This window comes from Cryptomeria japonica, chromosome 11 (genome assembly GCF_030272615.1).
Source record: "Cryptomeria japonica chromosome 11, Sugi_1.0, whole genome shotgun sequence".
Classification (NCBI taxonomy): Eukaryota; Viridiplantae; Streptophyta; class Pinopsida; order Cupressales; family Cupressaceae; genus Cryptomeria; species Cryptomeria japonica.
Window position 1 is genome coordinate 42,742,278 of NC_081415.1, and position 21,369 is coordinate 42,763,646.

A 21,369-nucleotide genomic window follows, 5' to 3' on the forward strand; every position below is an offset into this window, starting at 1 on the left:
CCCCATGACTTATATCACTGGTGTGCAAATTTCAAAATTCCTACTAAATTATATCATATGCAGATATGGGGTTCCCCTTTCCATAGTCACAAATAATGGTCGTCCCTTCAAGAATAAAGATGTCAAGGAACTCTGTGAAAATTTTCATATCCAACACTATTTCTCCAGTCCATACTATCCATAGGGGAATCGTCAAGCTGAAGCATCAAATAAAACCATTATCAAGATCCTGAAAAAGGTTGTCAATGATGCTAGTCGAGATTGGCATGTACAGTTGAATCCAGCACTATGGGCCTATCGCACTTCTATCCGCACACCTACTGGCACAACACCTTATTCCTTGGTGTATGGTACGAAAGCCATTTTACCCTTGGAAGTGGAGATTCCTTCCTTGCATGTTTCCTTGCAACATCTGATTGATGATGAGACGCATAGAGTCTCTCAGTTGCATCAGCTTGAGATGCTAGATGAGAAACGTCAAACAACCTTGACACATTTGCAAGCATATCAAAACCATCTCTGTCGCTCTTATAATAAGAAGGTCAAAGGGCGACACTTCGAAGTGGGAGATCTAGTTTTAAAGGCAAACCCTAAGAATGCACAGTCTACTGACATCATCAAAGGTAAGTTTGAACCTAATTGGGTTGGGCCTTTCATAGTGACTGCAGCCTATGGCTCGGGGGCATATCAGCTTGCCACACCAGAAGGTGAACCTCTGTCTGATCTTGTAAATAGCATGCATCTTCGCAAGTACTGGGCATAATTTTCTATCAGCACTTCTTCAAGTATGATCTTGAAAAAATACAAAAAAATCAAAAAATAAAAAAAGCAAAAAACTACAAAAAAATAAAAAAAGCAAAAAAATACAAAAAAAAAAAAAAAAGCCAAAGAGAAAAAGAGCAAACAAGTAAAGAAAAATGATTCGCCCTCTAGTGAAAACCTGGCAAATAGGCGCTTTGGGCAAGTACCATGGTGAAAACCTGGCAATTAGGCACCATGTGTAAGTGAGATCATCGCTCCATCATCTGTCATAACCTCTAGTTATGCTTTCTCTCGACCGATTTATCATGTCTATTTTTGTCTTGACCCAATGTTTTGTTTCAAGCCTAAGATTGGTCAACATCATTGTCTCGCAAACTCTGGTTTCTTGTACATATGTCTTTCAAATGTGCATTGGGTGCATTCCCCTTGTCATGATCAATCACTAGAACTTTTGCATTTAAAATGTCCTGAAATAATTCAAAAAATTTGAAAAATGTCCTGAAATAATTCAAAAAAATTGAAAAATATCTTGAAATAATTCAAAAAAATTGAAAAATGTCCTGAAATAATTCAAAAAAATTGAAAAATGTCCTGAAATAATTCAAAAAAATTGAAAAATGTCCTGAAATAATTCAAAAAAATTGAAAAATGTCTTGAAATAATTCTAAAAAATTGAAATATGTCCTGAAATAATCCAAAAAAATTAAATAATGTCCTGAAATAATTCTAAAAAATTGAAAAATCTCCTGAAATAATTCTAAAAAATTTAAAAATGTCCTAAAAAAATCATAAAAATTGAAAAATGTCTTGAGAAAAATCCCTAAAAAGTCAAACAAAGTCCTGAAAAAATGAACACAAAAAAATTGTAAAAACTCGAAAAGCATTTCGCAATAAATAACCCCTCTGTGCATAAGACAGATCACTGAGCATCCCTCCAACGACATGCAATCCAACACTGTGCTTTAATGAAATCATGCGTAAATAGATGAACTTTTTCCATCAAACCAGACATTCAAACTAATCACAATTGTCTTCTCAATAGAACGTCAGCATCAATATCATTGGTCCTTGGCACATTATCATGAGTCTTATATAGGGTGTGGTATACTCGAAACCAGATGGTGTCCTGTCTTAGACGGGGTACCACATGTCCTGAAACCAGACAACATGATTGTCCTATCAACACTTTCAACTTTTGACAATGAAGATCAAGATGTTTGTTTGATTTGTTGGAATTTGTGCATCTTATCTTTTTACTGATTTATTTTTGGCTTCGATCATGTTCCTATGTTGCTCGATGATGTCATTGAGTGATTTAGAGTGACCAGGATGGTTCATGGTCCCTTTCTTTTTTTGTTGTGATTTTTGTTTGTCTACAATGTGTCTGTCTTTTGCAAAAAGGGTTGCATTTCAGCTCTAGCCTTCAATGCCATGATGCTACACATCCATTTTGCTACATTAAAATAAAGGTTCTCACCTACAAAGTGCATTACTGAAAGCAAGTTTTTCTTCATCTCTAACTGTCCTTTGTGATATCTTCTTCTTACTAACATTTCTTCCGTCAGTTTGGGCAATCAATCCGGTCTAGTGCTCCAATCTCCAAAAACATAAGCTGCATCTTGCATCCATTTGGTTAGTACATTTGCATTACATCTGGCCTCACATCAAGCATCCATTTCATATTATAACTGCATCAAAAACACATAAAAAAATATATATCCATACATGAAAAATAACCATCAATCATAACACATTGCATCCCATCATATCGATGCATATTATATAATATCGGAGTACAAAATTGGACTGTCTGTCCTAAGTATGGCCCGCAGGCTAACTACAAAATGTCAAACTACATATGTCTCTATCATAAGGAGTACGTGCCTCTATCACTGGGTGCTCCCTCTGTCCTCCTCATCCCTACCATGTCTCATGGATGATGTCCCTCTTGGTCCTGGCTGTGGTGGTCTCATAGGTCCACTCACCCCCATGCTGCTCAATGACCTCCGAGAGCGTGCCCTACTCTCTGTCCTCGATCGTACCCGATATGAAGCTACTCTCTGCTCTAGTGGAACTACACTCTCATATAATGTCCTCCAATGGCATATCTCCTCTACGGTCTCTACCAACATCTGTGCCATCTCCCGTGGACTGGCATCCTTAATCAACCCAATGTACTCACCGACTCGCTGTTCTTCTCATTGTGCCTGAGCTATTGCTGTATCTCGAGCCGCTGTGAGTCTAGCTATCTTCACTCTGAACTGATCCTACTCTGTCCTCAAGATGGCATTCTATCTCTCTAATGTCTCAATATGATCATGCTGACTCGCTATGGTAGCCCTACACATCTCCATCTCCTCTATGCTAGCTGTCTCCAGCTCTATGGGTATATCCTACAATGTCTCCTGCTCGCCTGAATCTGGCTCATCCTCATCATCCCCATCCTCATCACCACCCTCATCCTCCTCATCCTCATCATCTCCCTCCTCCTCTTCTGTGGGTGGGAAGTCCTCCTGTCTCCTCAGTACTAGAATGTCTGGATCTGTCAATGGCACTGGCCATCGTCGTGCAAACCATCTCTCATACTCCTCTGTCATCCCGGCGTCCACCACATCTGATCTCCAATCCCACTATCTCTGCTATAGCTGTGTGAAGTCAGTATATGCTATGTGTGGCTAAATCATACTCCCCCACTGACTCATCTCTCTGTGAGATCGGGCAAAGTGTGCATTCCTCCTAGGTACATCCTGCCTCTCTCCAAACTATTGTCTGACTCTCTCTGGCAGGTACATCTCAATCACCCTCTAGAGATTCACTAGTCGCCCAATCAGGTACCTCTCCTATCTACAATATGGTAGCTCATCACTATCATCTGACCATCCTAAGCAATCACGATATGGCCTCCATGTGAACTCTCTCAATCTATAATATAATATGTATCCAAATGGACCCTGTCTCAGTGCTCCCCCATAGCAGTACACATACGGTTGATGTGGTACTACCTGTCTCTCTGTAATCGATCGACATATGGCTATGTGCTCAAATGCCCATACCTATAGCAATGCGACTCCACAGCTCAAAGTCTGAACTCCCTGATATGCTATCTGATGCAACTGAAAATACAGCATAGCTAGTACACATGGTCCCCATGCGTACACCATACCCTCTGTCGCCATCTGCTCTAGCACTCTTCCCCATCTAATAGGGAATCCATGTCCTCGTCTGTCCCCTGCTAGTAGGCATGATATCACCACGGCTATCACCACATATCACCGATCATACTTTGATGCAATGGTCTCCCAGCCAATCTCCCTCTCTACGATATCCAAATCATCTGCATCGCACTCAAATAATCTGCACAATGTGTCTCTCCCTATCATTGGGTCATACTCTATCATCTCCCCATGTATCAGAATGTGGAGGATACGCCATACATCCTCTAGTGTCACTGTCACCTCTCCAGTCGCCAGATGGAATGAGGAAGTCTTTGAATGCCATCGCTCTGCCAATGTAGTAAGCAGTCCTATGTTTGCCCTAATCTCGGGCATGAATGTGACATAGTAGATCCCAAGTCCTGCTAATGTATCTTTGTCCGTGCTTTTGAGTCTATGTTGTAGCATGAAGCAGTTAGGTCAGTTCTCCTGCGTGATCAACGGATACTGTCGAATCTGCATCAAAATTGGGGCATATTTTGTCAGTATTAGGGTTTGCTCCTACAGGCTGCATCTCCTTGTTTCATGGCCAAATCAGGGTGTTCTTTATCTATTTTGACCTATCCTACCCTTATCCCCCCTTTTCGGATCATTCGCATGCCATTTTGGACCAAAATTGAGTTGCCAATGCACAACTGCGCCTGTGTGATGAGTCCTGCACCTATGTTACATAACCTACACCTATGTACCCTTACACAAGCACATAATTCGCCCTACACAAGTGCAGAAGTCAGTTTCGGCATCCCCTGTGGGCCCTGCAATGTCCCGCTAGCAAGTCAAATTCATGAAATTGAAAATATGGGTTTTTGAGATACCTACCGCTGCTCCCGCATCATTTGGTCATCTGTAAGTATGTACACATTCTCCAAGGTGATCAGCCATTGGAATGTTCACCATCTCTCTGCAAGTGTCCTTTTCCAGAGCAACAAATTTTCCTTTTTGGCTAGTGCAAATGAGCAATTTTCACTCTCTTGGTCTCATTTATAGATCTTTGTCAGTGCATAGATGGACGTGCACCCTCTCCATCTTATGTTGGTCATAGTCTTTTGCGTCTCTAATTGCTTGTCCTTCATGCATCCGATCTCCGATTGTCAGTCCGTTTGCTCCTATCAGATCCTATCATTTTTATTGATCAATTGGCCTCTTTTCTGCATGTTTCTGGCCAATTCCTCGAGGGGGCATGCGTATGTCATTTTCATTATCTGGGGCATTTTCATTATTTTTCTTTGAAACAACGCTTAAAATCGCATTGTCTCAGAGAGGCGCAAAATGTAGACGTCTAAAAATGGTCAATGCTTGCGGAATCATACTTTAACATTTGTGCATTGCCTTATTTTAGGGTTTTTGCATCGCATTAACATTTCTCCTATGTCACACACTTGGTCTTTATCATTTGCGAGCATCGAGTCCTTCTTCTACCTTCTTCATCTATCTCACTTTCGAATTTGGTCTTGTCGATAATAATATTTGTCATGATTTTGGTCGATCTTATCCTGTCACATCTATGTGCGTATTCATTTGTCATCATTTTGGACATCATGAATCCTAATTAGGGTTTTGTCCTCTTATCAATCTTGTCATCATGCGATCGATTTGTCATTGATTCTTGTCTTTTGATAAATTTGTCATCAATCTTGTCATCTTGTGATCTATTTTGTCATCGATCCTTGTCCTCTTGTCAATCTTGTCATTTTGTGATCGATTTGTCATCGATCGTCGTCTTTCTCAATCATGTCAATTTGGATCAATTAGTCATTTTTCCTCGTCAATTGGTGCATTTATCAACCAAATCATTTATCAACATCGGTCTTTTATCAAGTCAGAATCATGGTCAAATGGAATCGATATCAATTATCTTTTGTCAAGACCTAATTATCGTCCTTGCATTTTCTAGGGTTTCATGATTTATTCATTTAACCTTGTTTGTCCTTTCTCCCTCTCGGTTAAATAATTTATTTATTTATCCTAGGTCTTCGTGTCACAATTAAATGTTTAATTTAATTGGCTAACTAATTATTCCTCTTTTTGTGAATTAATTAATAAATGTCAAATTATTAATTAATTTACCTAATTTCACATCATTCCTAATTTCCTAATTTTTCATCAATTTCTAATTTCCCTCTTTGTGAATTAATTAATTATTAATTAATTCACTAAATTCCTAATTTCCTCATTTCCTAATTCCTAATTTCCATTTTTCTAATTTTCCTAATTTCTAATTCAATTTCCTCCTATTTTTCTCCTAATTTCATGGGAATGAGATTTCAATTTGTCATAATTTGTCATAATTGACAATCAATCAATTTTGACATAGAAATTTGTCATAATTTTGTCATAAATTATCAATCAATCAAATTTTGCATAGAAAGTGCAAATTTGTCATAATTGACATTCTTGATTTGCAATTTTCATTTGAATCTCTTCATGCTAATTTGATCATCTCTCCAATTTGTCTATAAATTGGATGATTTTCTTCAATCCCGACTAATCACATTATCGAACGAATCGATTCCCGAATCAATCACGCTTCGAGTATTCTTGAGCAATCATCTTGTCTACTTGCTTTCATATCATGATCATGCACTAGTAGGTGAGATCCACAACAAAGCTATTTGAAGAAGAAAGAAGGACAATGGAGCCGCATGAAGGAGACATTCAAATCTGCACTTGGTTTTCTTAATTTTTAAATATTGAATGTTTGGTTTTCGTGTCTTTATTGAGTGTGTTAGGATTGTTATCATTGCAATCTGCTTTTGTGATTGAGCTAGCTTATTAATTTGATACTTGCTTTGATGATTTCTGATTTCCAAGCTATAGATCTAACAGACCTTGTTACTCCTAACAGGGTATGCTATCAAAAATAGCTAAACATGTAGCTCTAACTGAGCACTCTTTATTATTGTAGTAGTGAAGTTGTGGGTGCCATCCCCACCGCAGTTTTTCTCTGTAACCAAGAGTTTCTACGTAATCAAAATATATGTGTTATGGAGTGAATCATGTATGATTGTTATCTATTTGTTTTAGCTTTATATTATGTTACTGAACTATTCGATTTATGCATAATTGTAAAGATATTGTTGAAGAAATGTTTTGAAGTACTAATTCACCCCTCCCCTCTCAGTACATTCGCTTTCCATATGGGGCCTAACAAGGTCGGCCACCAGACAATAAACCAATTACATAATTACAAACCATGTATATGCCTTAGACCAAACAAATAATATCCAACACATAAGTCATCCTTGAAATGTATCGAGAAGTCCAATCCACATGCTTCATTAAACCAATCCATAACCTAGACCAACCGAGACCCAGTATAGGTCTAGACGCCACAACAATGATCTCCATTCACCAAGTCTTGAACATGATCACCATCAGCATCTTGAAACTCCACTAGAACCTACATCAACACCACTTATGCAATTCATCAAATATATTCATCAAATCTCTAGTGGTGAAACCCTCGCTGGTACCAGAAACCAAGCTTCTAAGAAAATAGGATAGCATCCAATCACCAGACTAAAACCAATAGACTGAATATGAACATGAGTATCATGAATAAGCCAATTCCATCACCAAACTATACCAAAGAATACTGGATCATACCAGATCCAAATCAACCAGAAAACCATTGAACCTATCGGGACCAGAAGGGTGTTGGTAAAGCATCCATACAGCTAGTGTTGGCATTAGTGACGAGCATCAATGCAACACATAATCAATTCCACCAAAAGGCCAACACTAATGTGGTCGCAAATTGTAGGGGTCACAATTTTATGACACTACACCAATATGTAATAATAGGACCAGATGAAAAATGCCTTGTAGATTATGCCTACATCTCATTTAAATGGGACTGGACACAAAACACCTTTCAATAAGGTAGATATCACACCTCAAAACTGCATGAAGAAAACATACATTGAATAATAAAGAAACAACATATCCTGAAGCAAACTATTGGACCAAATCAAATCAATGACATCAATGAAAATAGGCCAACATCACCATCATGTTTGCTTTCCTTTTCTTAAAACCTATCCCCTCTTCACTATCAAAGAAGAGATTTTGCGATACTGAAACAGGGGAAGCCTTTCCACCAATAGGGATTTTACCACTAGATTTATTTCTCTTATCCTCTTCCCACTCCTCATTAAAATCATCCACCTCCTTTGTATTCCAACTAGTGCCCTCAAAAAAGGGGGAATTAGACCCTTCTGAATCAAAGTAATCCCCATGCTTAACAAATTCACTTTTTCTCATGGATTTTAAAAATGCTCCATTAAAAGTAAAATCATACCTTCATGTAGACTAGGGTTCTTTCACTAATTATTATGTTCCCTAATAGCCAATTCTAAAGAAGAAAGAAAGAAAAAAGGAAACAAAACCTTATCTTTATGCCTAAAGTGATTAAGTAAGGCAAAATCCTAATTATACACAAGTGAATAGTGCCCATCAAGAGTCATGACTTGCATAATTACTTTTAAAAATTCACTCCACAAGGGTTTGATAGACTTCATCTTATAGAAACCTCTATACTTAACTGTAGGGAAGGAAATTTGTCTCCTCCAAGATGATAAATCTTAGAGGACAAAGAAATCTATCTCTACCTCTTCGAACAGGAACTAAGATGAGCTAGGAAATAACAAGAAGTAAAACAAAGACTATGTGAGGGTAAACAACAAATTTATATTGCTGAAATAGTGAAATACAACAAGTTGGATTTACAGGACCAAACAATATTAAAAGAGGAATATACCTTTGAGTCTAAGAGCTCTCAGGTTTGGGACATAAGCATGGGGTGCGAATGCCAATGTGATGCATTGTCGTCTGTACAACCCACAGAGAAAAATCCAAGAAAATCATCTGCATGCACTTCCTGATGCACAAGACTTGTTCACCACTTGTGCACACTAAGACAGGAAAAATGTTGGGGGATGTATAGGGTCCTGCCTCAATCAAACCCCCATTTAGGTGTTTCCACCACCATAGATAGCCAAATATATGGAATGGAAAAAGATAAATAAACTTGGAAACTTGGTAAATTGGAAATAAATGCAAATAGAAACTATACTCCGCTTAATGGAAGAAAATCCCTATTGCATGTAATAGAAATATTGGTAAAATTGGAAATATGAATGCACCTGGATAATAGATACAATAAAAAATGTAAAGCACACATTGAATGTAAAGATAATAGATAAAGAGAAGACAAGGCATGAAGCCAAACTCCTCTTCTTTGTAATAGGAGCGTGATGAAGCCCATGATAGTATTTATTTGGAAGAGCCAACACCAAGTAGCCATAAATTGATGTTGGTAGAGATATGTCTAAGAGCATAGAGAAAGGAATGTGATAGCAATAGCATAATGAGAGAGCCAAGAGCTAAGAACCCTTGAAAGAGGAACCCTCCAAAATGAGATAGGAAGGGTTTTTTAATTTGGAAGAGATGCGAGGAACCATTACAACAAAACATGAGACAAAAGACATGTGGTAGTTAGTATCTGACTTTCTACTAAATCTAAGATTCCTCCAGTGTTTTGGGATGTTAGTGTGACAAGGGTGTTATTATGAGGATCTGGTTATTACTGAGAGGGGGGGGGTGAATCAGTAATAAAACAATTCTGCAACACTTAACAAAACTATACTAGTAACTACTCAAATAATCATCTAAGCTAATTTAATAGACCAGTCACTCGAGTGGTCATCTATATGCAAAACATAGTAAATATATCAAATGCACAAATCAACAATGCATCCACAATATGAACATAGAGATTTTTGACGTGGAAACCCAATTGGGAAAACCATAGTGAGAATTAGCACACACAATATTTATTTTCACTCTTTTGGAATGTGCCCAATTAAAGGCCTAGCTCAGTTAAGAGCACACCCTATTAGGAGTCACCTGGTCAAAGGATTTTGCCTTAGCTCTATTAGGAGCTCTACCTTGTTAAGAGTAACTTTGCTAGAGGATTTCAAACTCAAGTTAATGAGCCACTCGATGACGGGATTTACAATATCAGAACTGTTAGGATCTACTTGGTTAACATATTTCAAACTTTTGTAACTGTTAGGGAACAACAGGGCAAATGACATGATTACGACACTTCCTTGCTTGGTAGTACGAATCCTTTTCAATACAACTCTACTACACACATTCAGACACTTCAAACTGGTTTGACAATACCTTCTTTTCAAACCACCGACACAAAATCTCTTTTCCAACTAGCCCTAAATACACTTTTTAGTTAGGGCGGCTACAAACCCTAATTACATCTGTAGACACCTAAAATTGTCATGTCTAATTAAATAAATATCTTTATTTATTTAATTATTTTAGCCTAATTCTTCTCTTAATTAAATAAATCTTTATTTATTTAATTAATTCATTTATCCTCTTCTAGCCTTATTTCTCATTTAAATAAATACATTTATTTATTTAAATTATCCTTTTCCTAAATTAAATAAATGTCTTATTTATTTAATTCATCCCACTTGTTCTATTAATTAAATAAATCTTTATTTATTTAATTAATTCATTAGCCTTTTCTACCCATGACACATGTTGTTCATCTCTTAATTCCTACACTACCTACCCTCTAATCATAGCCAACCATTTATCTTTTACACCTCTCAATCTTATCCCTCCATTTAATATAGTGTCTTCTATATAAGAGGATACTTCCTTCATTATTAAACCCTAACTAACTCAATTACACATTCGACTACACTACGCCTTTTCACTTTCATATGCAATCCTACTTGTAACCACATTTTTGTTCTTTGTTGAGCTCTTGTGCACATAAAATCTGAGAGCAAATATATCAAGCAAGATCAAATGGAGATAGGAAGAATGGAGATTCAAACCCTATTGGACATGTGATGGTATAATCTTTGTGGTTTCATTTGATTTGCATTGTCTTAGGTAATATTCATATGTTATGGTGGATCTTTGTTGTTGTTAAGCTAGGGTTTTGTGGTTGAATTCATTTAGTCTTTCAATGTCATTGTTGTATCCATTTTCACCATAAACAACATCAACAAGATACTGATGCTCTACAAAAAGGATTAGAAAATCTGTTTGATGGCAACACACACAAGAGCACAAGAAACAAATGTTAGTGTTAGCAACAAAATATTATCCTAAATAGGCATATCAAGAGAGATATTAAGCATGAAATAGAAAGCATACAAACATAGAATAGATAAACTATACTCCTGCAAATGCTAATCAATATGCTCATAGTTGCTCCTTCCTTGTTCCTCTCCTCTCCAAGTTCCACATGAGTGTAGCTCTCATCTTTTAGCACTAGCCATGGATGTCATATGGAGATTCAAGATGGTTGAAAATGATAAACAAATGCTATGCAAGTGTATATAGTGATGCTATGAAAAAGCTTTATGCTAATACCAGTATAACAACAATACTCTAATGCTTCCTCTTTGCTTAAGGAGAAGGGTTCTATTTATAGAAGAAATGGGGAAATGAAGGGTTAAGATTGAGCAATCTTTACAAGGGTTAGGATTGAAAAATATTCAATCCATGTGAAACTTTCAACCCAATCCCATGTTGACAAGTGTCACCATGAGGAGGCTTGAGAGGAGAGATAAGGAGCATTAAATGCTTGAGGGGACATGATGGTTACCCTAGGGGTTGGGTTAGGGTTAGGTTAATGGATATTCCTTTTATCCAAGGGATAAATGAATGTGCAAGGGTTAAATGGTTACCTTAGTCAAAGAAATAAATGCTTTGAAGAGACCCATGAGTCAAAAGGATGGTTAAGTTAGAGGAAAGTCTCTAACCAAAGGTAAAAGGTGAGTTAACCATAAATGGTTATGTAAGAGCCTTTAATGGTTTGGAAGACTTTAGAGGTTAACCATTTGAAGCCTTAAATGCCTTTCAAAGACTTTGAGGGCTTTGAGAAGTGACTCCAAGTTGCTTAGGAATGTGACAATATTTAGGGGATGGATTAGGCTAATTAGGAAGGGGTTAGAAGAATCTAGAAGGGGGTTAGGATTGCATGTGGGTTTTGTAGGAGAATGCAAGTGAGAGGAATTTTGGGATTTTCAATTAAAATAAAATCATTTATTTCAATTAAATGGTGTAATTTGCATTTGGATATATATTTAAATAAATATTAATTTATTTAAATGTGAATGCAAATTTTGGATTTTATTTAAACAAATCTTAATTTATTTAAAGGAAGATAAAGCATTAAATGCTTGAAGACTTTGAGGGAAATGAAGGTTGATGCAGGGTTATGCCTGTTTAGGATAATATTTTGTTGCTAACACTAACGTTTGTTTCTTGTGCTCTTGTGTGTGTTGCCATCAAACATATTTTCTAATCCTTTTTGCAGACCATCATTTGGTGAACCCGATGTGAATTGAACACACAATCTTCTTTAGCATTTCCATTAAGCATGAAATAGAAAACATACAAAATTAAGATTTGTTGGGTTCTTCATAGGCATAATGATAAACTAGGTTCTTCATAGTCATACTGATAAATTGGGATCGCATACTATGAAAATCCCAATTTAATGTTTAGCATTAAAATACAATTTTCATAGTCATGTCTAAACTGGGGGAAATGCCCTTAACCTATTGATGGAAGTGGGTTCTACATTACTTGTGATTCATTGGGTTCTTCATTCAAAACTGTCTCACAAAAATCCAAAAACATTCAAAACAATAAAAAATAAAGACCGTCTTCTATGAATTATTCCGTTGAAGTTCTGAGGCATGTACTAATGGTGTCTAAGTGGGAAGTTCACTAAGCTACGTGATCATATGCAAAATACAATCATGGATCACTATGGCTTGCTGACTACAATGTATACCTCGACCATATGAGCATGAACCATTATCGAGGGTCTATATTCTTTATTCTTTATATATGATGTTTTCTTATAGGTACAATGTTCCATCTTTGGTTCCTACTGCCTCATCCAAGCTCGATAATGGTTTATCTCTTACTACGGTATGAACTTATCTCAGGATATGATCGGAAAAAGATCAAGGAGGATGTTCCAAGTCATGCATGACAAGAGATAATTCTTGTCTATTCTGCAAGAACTACCGAGGTCAACTTGATCCATTATATCAAGTTGCTTGTATTAACTTGCTATATCAAAATCTAGGAAAGAAGTGCTCAGGTCATCATGGTTTAATTATACCATCGATGTTTTCACTCACTTCCCACAATTCAAAAGCTCAATAATGAAAAATAAAGCACTATGGATCATCATTCCATCTCATCTGTATATATTGCATTATGTTGCATTCCATCCATCCATACATTCATAATAGATACATATCATGCATACATAGTAATGACAATGGATACTCTATTTTCCTCTTCTTCTATAGGAATGCGTCATAGGTCCTCCATTTCTTCTATCTAACATCGAACCCCTCCCTCACCCTCCCCATGTTGGTAATCAAGATCCCATACCCTACATCATCTCCCATCAATCCAATCAAGCTAATTACTCTGTCTACATAGGCACACCGACTCACACACACCTAGACGATCAACAGATACTCTGATTAAGTATCTTCGAGTCTAAATAGGTAATCGATTATGGCAAACCTAGAATATAATAAGCATTTATCATAATGACCTAGTCTCAATGGGACTGCTATGATTCACCACAACCATCCATCACATGCACACACAATCAATTGATTAACCAATCAAACACAATCATAATGGACAATTACATCAATTGTCTAAGTCTCAACGAGTATTTTGCTTTGAATACCTTGACTTCATCAAGAAATTACATCAATTTTTGAAGTCACCATACTTTGATTCACTTACTCAAACTTTATCCTGTCCAAGCGAACAACTGACATCAACTGTCATGCTTTGACTTGACTAGGGCAATTAAACCGATTGTCCAACCAATTTTGATCAATTGTACAATATCAATCAAAAGCACAACACCACATTTGCATTGTATCTCCTGCATAACCTATGGGTACTCACTGGCTTGTCATTTCTCCGTATTCACTCTGTTTTCTTCCATTCTTTCACCATTATTGCTAATTTATTTTATTCTACCTCCCCTCCACTTCTTGTTCTTTTCCAAGAGATTGCCCGATTCTTCAAAAAAAAATTGGCCCATCTCTCGAGGGGGCATACCACCCACTAAATTAACATTTATGGGGCATATTTCTTCACACCTGTTTTTCTTTCTTTGAAACAACACGATAAAATTGCACTGTCTCAAAGAGGGGCAAATGTAGTCACATAAATCTGTCCACTTAATTAAATGAATATTTAATATTTATTTGATTAATTAACCATCAATCAATAATTAATTAAATTAATATTTAATTAATTCATCTTAACCCTCTTCTCCTATTAATTAAATAAATTATTCAATTTATTTTATTTTATTCACTTAACCAAATTCAGACCATTAATTAAATAAATAAATCATATTTGTTTAATTAAATCTTCTCTCACATTTAAATAAATTAATATTTATTTAAATCCCCCAAATTCCCATCTCTCACATTTAAATAAATGTACATTTACATTTATTTAAATGTGAGAGATGGGAATTTGGGGGATTAAATAAATATTAATTTATTTAAATGTGAGAGAAGATTTAATTAAACAAATATGGTTTATTTATTTAATTAATGGTCTGAACTTGGTTAAGCAAATAAAATAAAATAAATTGAATAATTTATTTAATTAATAGGAGAAGAGGGTTAAGATGAATTAATTAAATATTAATCTAATTAATTATTGATTGATGGTTAAATAATCAAATAAATACTAAATATTCATTTAATTAAGTGGACATATTTATGTGACTAGAGATACAATGAATTTATATTTGACGTGACAAAAGACTCCACCAAAATATATTATAGAGCATTAGAAAAAATTTATGGATGATTTTCGTCATTGAATGATCACTGCAAATCGATTTGATAAGCCATCAAACCCTTGTTTCATTACTCTAATAACTTCGTTGTTTCCCAAGAAATTTGATCATTGTACACGCTCAAATATCATCTTATCATTACACACAGATTATGATACATCATCACTAAGTTACTATCATGATAATATGTACCACCAAACCTTAAATCATTACAAGTTAAAGATCTGATACCAGTATTCATTCTTCTTCACAGTTAATTATAAATGTTCTTTCCAGTTCACCAAACTTGATGTGATTTTTATCAAAGACTCATGTCGATGTTATGAATATATACTCTGAATCACAACACCTAAATCTTCTCCACTCATCTGTACCATTCACTTGATCATCGTGCTAATTATGTTTACCAGTTGACAACAACTTAGCAGTTTTGTTGTCTAACTATTTCCACTACCAGTTGGTCTAGATGACCTAGATGCCTAAATAAACATAGTTTCCATCAATGACAACAAATACCTAATCATATCAACTTTACTAGTCATCTTAATCATATCAAATTCACCAGTCATCTTCTCATCTTCATCATCTCCATTAGTTATGCCAACAATCTCCCCTTTGGCATTGAAGGCAACACCAAAAGCTCACCATGCAAAACTATAACTCTAACTATTATGACTATTGTATTGTTATTTTCTTCTTCTATTCTATTTTACTTGTTCTTCTCCCTTCATTAGTTCTTCGCTTTTTGGTCTTCACTGTTCTTCTCGCTTTTGACTTTTCTTCTCCCCCTTTGACAACAATGCCAAAGATGCAAAGTGTCAAATTCATCTTATGTTTCTATTGTTTTCTTCAACTCTATTGTTCCCTCTGAGGAGTATCCCTTTTCTCATGAATCCACAATGAAATATCTTCAATTAGTTCACTGGATTTATGCTACAACAATATCTTAGTTGACCTTTTGTAGGTGTATAACCCCTAGCTTTTCTTTGAGATACTCAATGTTTTCTTTAGGCAATGGCTTAGTGAATATGTCAGCCAAGTGCTCCTTTCTTGACACATGATCCATCCCGACTTCTTTTTCCTGCACTCTTTCTCTCAGATAATGATACTTTAGTTCAATATGTTTTGTTCTAGAATGCAATACAAGATTATTTGAAATGTTTATTGCACTTGTATTATCAAAATATATGACCACCAGTTTTGTCATATTCTCCTTGAATCCTTCTAATACATGTCTCATCCACATTGCTTGAGTATAGTTCATAGATGCAACTACATACTCTATTGTTGCTGTAGATTGAGAATTGCAACTTTGTTTCTTACTAGTCAAGGATAACAATCTTCCTTCTAGAAAGAATTCACCACTATTTGTGCTCTTTTGGTCATCTACATTACCTGTCCAATAAGAATCTATGAACACCTTCAAAGAGAAGTTTCCTTTGTATGGATACAATAATCCATAACCAATAGTTCCTCTAAGATACTTGAACATTCTCTTCACTACCACCATATGAGTCTCTTTAGGACTTTTTTGATATTTGGCCACTATACCAACTACATGAGAAATGTTCGGTCTGGTATTAACAACGTAGTATAGTTTACCAATCATTGATCTATACTCAGTTTCATCCACTTGATCTAAATTATATTCCTTGGATAATCTGCAACTAGTAACAATAGGGGTTCCAACCAATTTAGATTCTTCCATTCCAAAAGTTTTCAATACCTCCACATATTTGGACTAGCTAATAAAGATTCATCCTTTCATATGTTGGACTTGCAAACCAATGAAAAATTCGATTTCAACTATCAAAGATATTTCAAATTCCTTTTTCATTTATTCTGCAAAAGTTAAACTCATATCATCATCTCTTCCAAATATGATATCATTTAAAAATATTTCTACAATCAATAACTTGTCTCATTCTATCTTCAAGTAAATTTTGTTGTCCTCACTGGTTCTTTGAAATCCAATGTTAATCAGGTGTGAATGAAGTCTCTCATATCATGCCCTTGGATCTTTCTTTAACCCATATAAAGCTTTATGAATTTTGCACACCATTTTCTTATCTTTAGTCAATGCAAACCCATCTGGTTGTTCAATGTAAACCTCTTCTTCTAGAATTCCATTAAAAAATGTAGACTTGACATCCATTTGGTATATCTTAAATCCTTTGAATCTTACAAATGCAAGTAGCATTCTTACTCCTTCAAGTCTAGAAACTAGTGCAAAGGTTTCTCCATAGTCCTCACCTTCTTCATGTGCATATCCTTGGCAAACTAGTCTATCCTTGTTCCTAACCACTTCACATTCTTCATTCAATTTGTTCCTAAACACCCACTTAGTACCAATCATATTTTTATTAGCTGGTCTAGGGACAAGTTCCCAAGAGTTTTTTTTCTTTATTTGATCAAGCTTCTCATTCATAGCCTTTATCTAATCATCATCCTTGAGAGCTTCCCTTACTATCTTAGGTTCAATCAGACAAACACTTTCTTTGATCTTTCTTCTTTTTTTTACTCCAACATTACTATCTCCAATTATCTAATCTCTAGAGTGATTCAACTTTAGGTATCTAGGTATATAACCGGTTCCAATGTAGAAACCTCTTCTTCTTATTCTTCCATCGATTGAGCAACATCCTCCGCACTATTCTTCTCAACATCATTTTGAACTTTTTGTTCAATGATCACTAGCTTATGTTCATCTACTACATCAGACTTGCTAGTATCATCAGATTTGTCAGAATACTCATCAACTTTCAAATTAACACTTTCCACAATCTTCCTGGTTGTTTTGTTAAAGCACTTGAAGGCTTTTCTCTTCGTTGAGTAACCAAGGAAAGTTCCTTCATCACTTTTAGGATCAAACTTTCTAGTATACTCGCCTCTCTTTATGTAAAACCTGTTGCCAAAGACTTTGGAATGACTAACATTAGGAGTATGACTCTACCATAATTTATACGGAGTTTTGTCTCTACTTTTCTTTGTTAGATAGTTCAGATAACCGAAAGACAACTGAGAGGGGGGGTGAATCAGTTATCACAGATTATAGGAACATTCAGCAATTTAAACCTTGATACCGAAACCCAAAACAACAATAGTGGAATAGAAGCTAATAAATTAAGCATAAAAAAAATCATAGAATAAAATCCATTCACACAACACCAATATTTTTACATGAAAAACCTGGTAAAGGGAAAAACCACGGTGGAAAGCCTACCCACAGTCAGTTAATAATTCTATAGTAAGTATGTGAATTACAATGAAGGGGAGTGCACTTCCAGGAAGGCCAACAACATTGAGCACATTGCTCATCACAAAAGGAGTCTGACTGACTACATCCAAACCATAATCCAGAGAAGTGTTGAACTACAAAAGATAGCACCTCCTATGCCTGAGTACATTTTCGGTTAAGCTCAATACTGGAGGATTAAATTGTCTTAAATAAACCTAATTCGATCTCCAATGATCGGCTAACTCCTTTGCCTGAATGATACTACATTATTTGCACATTACATTCCTTGACCATGACCTCTTTCATTAACCATGATGATTTTCAATGAGATCTTACATCTATTTATACAAACCCTCAACCATAAACAATCAGGTCGGTCACAAGACAATAAACCGATTACATAATTACAAACCATGTCGGCCTTAGACCAAACAAGTAATAACAACACATAAGACATCCCAAGAATATATCAATAGGCTCTATCCACATGTTACATTAAAGTTGGTCCATAACCTAGATCAACTAGGACCAAGTATAGGTCCACATACTTCAACCATGATCTCCAACCACCAAATCTCAAACATGATCACCAACAGTATCCTGAAACTCCATTAGAAGCTACATGAACACCACTTATGCAACCATAAACTAATCTTCTAAGCAAGCAGGACAACATCTAATCTCCAGACAAAAACCAACTGACCAAATATAAGTATAAGTATCATGAACAAGCGAATTTCATCACCAGATTATATTGGAGCCTACCAGATCATGCCAGATCCAAGTTAACTAGAAACCACTTAACCTACCAGGACAAAAAGGGTGCTGATAAAGCATCCAAACAACTAGTTTTGACATCAATGCAAAACATAATAAATTTCACCAAATGGCCAACAATCTCCCCTTTTCGCATTGATGGCAACACTAGATGTGAAAAACATCTAAGTACCAAGAAATGCCAAACAAGTCTCCCTCTTTGAATAATATCTCTGTAAAGCTCTAAATCTCTCTCTTTCTTTTTCTTTTTCATTTTATTTTTCTTTCCTTAACTTTTTCACATCAATATTACTCCCCTTTTGAAATGAATGTCATAAATTTGACAAAAATATCAAAGAAAAAACATAAGCCTCTGAATCTCAAATTAGACTACTCCCCTCGAGGAGTAGCACCCTACATCAGTGTTGAAATGAATAATATCTTAGATAATGCATGCCAAACTGATGCCAAACTGTATCAATCAAGTCTCTACTAGAGGCACAGAAACTCCCAGTCTGTCTCTCAAGTACTCAAATGATTCCTTGGATAAAGGTTTAGTGAAAATATCTGCAATATGCTCTTTAGTGTTCACATAAACCAATCTAACATCATTTTCTTCCGCCTTCTCCTTCAAAAAGTTATACTTGATAGATATGTTATTTTTCTTAGAATGAAATACCCGATTCTTTGATATATCAATAGCAACAGAGTTATCACACTGAATAACTACCAGTGCATCACAATCCACCTTTATATCCTTCAACATTTGCTTCATCCATAAAACTTTTGTACAAATAGTATTAGCAACAACATACTTAGGTTCAGTAGTAGATAGAAAAGTACATGACTGTTTCTTACTGATCCATGAAACCAACTTCTTTTGAAGAAAGAAATCTCCATCAAAAGTACTTTTCTAGTCATCAACATCTCCAGCCCAATCAGCATTTGTATATGCACATAAAGAAAATTCATCATCCTTAGGGTACCACAAGCCATATTTTAATGTACCTTTCAAGTATCTAAAAATCCTTTTCACCGCCATCTCATGATTTTCTTTAGGATCGCTCTGAAATATTGAAACAATACAAACAACATTCATAATGTCAGGGCTAGTTTGAGTCAAATAGACCAGACCTCCAATCATAGATTTGTATCTTGTAGGATTTACCAATGTAGAAACATCTTTTCTTGTCAATTTCTCACTTGTAACCATAGGAGTACTTACCGGTTTAAAATCTCCCATACCAAAAATTTTCAATAATTCCTTAGCATATTTAGTTTGACAGATAAAAATGCCTTTGTCAGTCTGAGTAATCTGCAAACCTAAGTAAAATTTCATCTCACCAATCATAGACATCTCAAATTCTTTTTGCATATTCTTAGAAAATTCAATGCATAATTTATCTTCATGTCCAAGAATAATGTCATCAACAAATACTTCAACAATCAATATATCATCATCAATTATTTTATAATATAAATTACTGTTAGTGCTACCCTTAGTAAACACAAGCTTCAAAAGATATTTATCTAACCTTGCATACCAAGCTCTAGGTGCTTGTTGCAATCCATATAAAGATTTCCTTAATCTGCAAACCATTTCTATATCATCTGATAGTGAGAAACCATCAAGTTGCTCAATATAAACTTCCTCATCAAGATCTCCATTCAAAAATGCACATTTAATATCCATCTGATAAACCTTGTAGTTTTTGTAAGCAACATAGGCAAGAAATAATCTTACAGCTTCAATGCTAGCTACAGGTGCAAAAGTCTCTCCATAATCAATTCCTTCCTTCTGAGAATATCCTTTACAAACCAATCTATCCTTATTACTTATAACTTGACCATCCTCATTCAATTTATTTCTAAGAACCCATTTAGCTCCAATAACATTTTTTATTTTTAGGCCGGGGAACCAAAGTCCATGTATTATTTTTCTCAATCTGATCTAATTCTTCTTCCATAGCTTTTAACCAATGTTCATCTTTACATGCCTCAATTACTAATACCAGTTCAACTTGTAAAATTAAACATACCTCATTAGTTTCCATTCTTCTTCTTGTCATCAATCCATTGCTTTTATCCCCAATGATTTGATCTTCAGAATGATTTAGTCTTACATACCTAGGAGTCTTTTGACTCTCTTTTCCTCTTCCTTATTCTTCAGTTACTATAGAATTCTCTAATGTTTCTGGAGTAACTGGTTCAACTCTATTATGATAAAAGTGCTACCGATTCAAATATAATCATTTCCACTGTTGGTTCCTTCTCATAAACTCTTATTTGACTTTTGTTCAGCTCATCTACTTTGACATTAGCACTCTCCACAATTATCTGCAATCTCTTGTTATAACATCTATATGCTTTTCTTTCATTATAATAACCAAGAAATATTCCTTCATCACTTCTAGGATCAAATTTTTCAATAGTATCATCTCTCCCGATATAACATTTACTTCCAAAAATTCTGAAATACTTAGCCGTAGGTG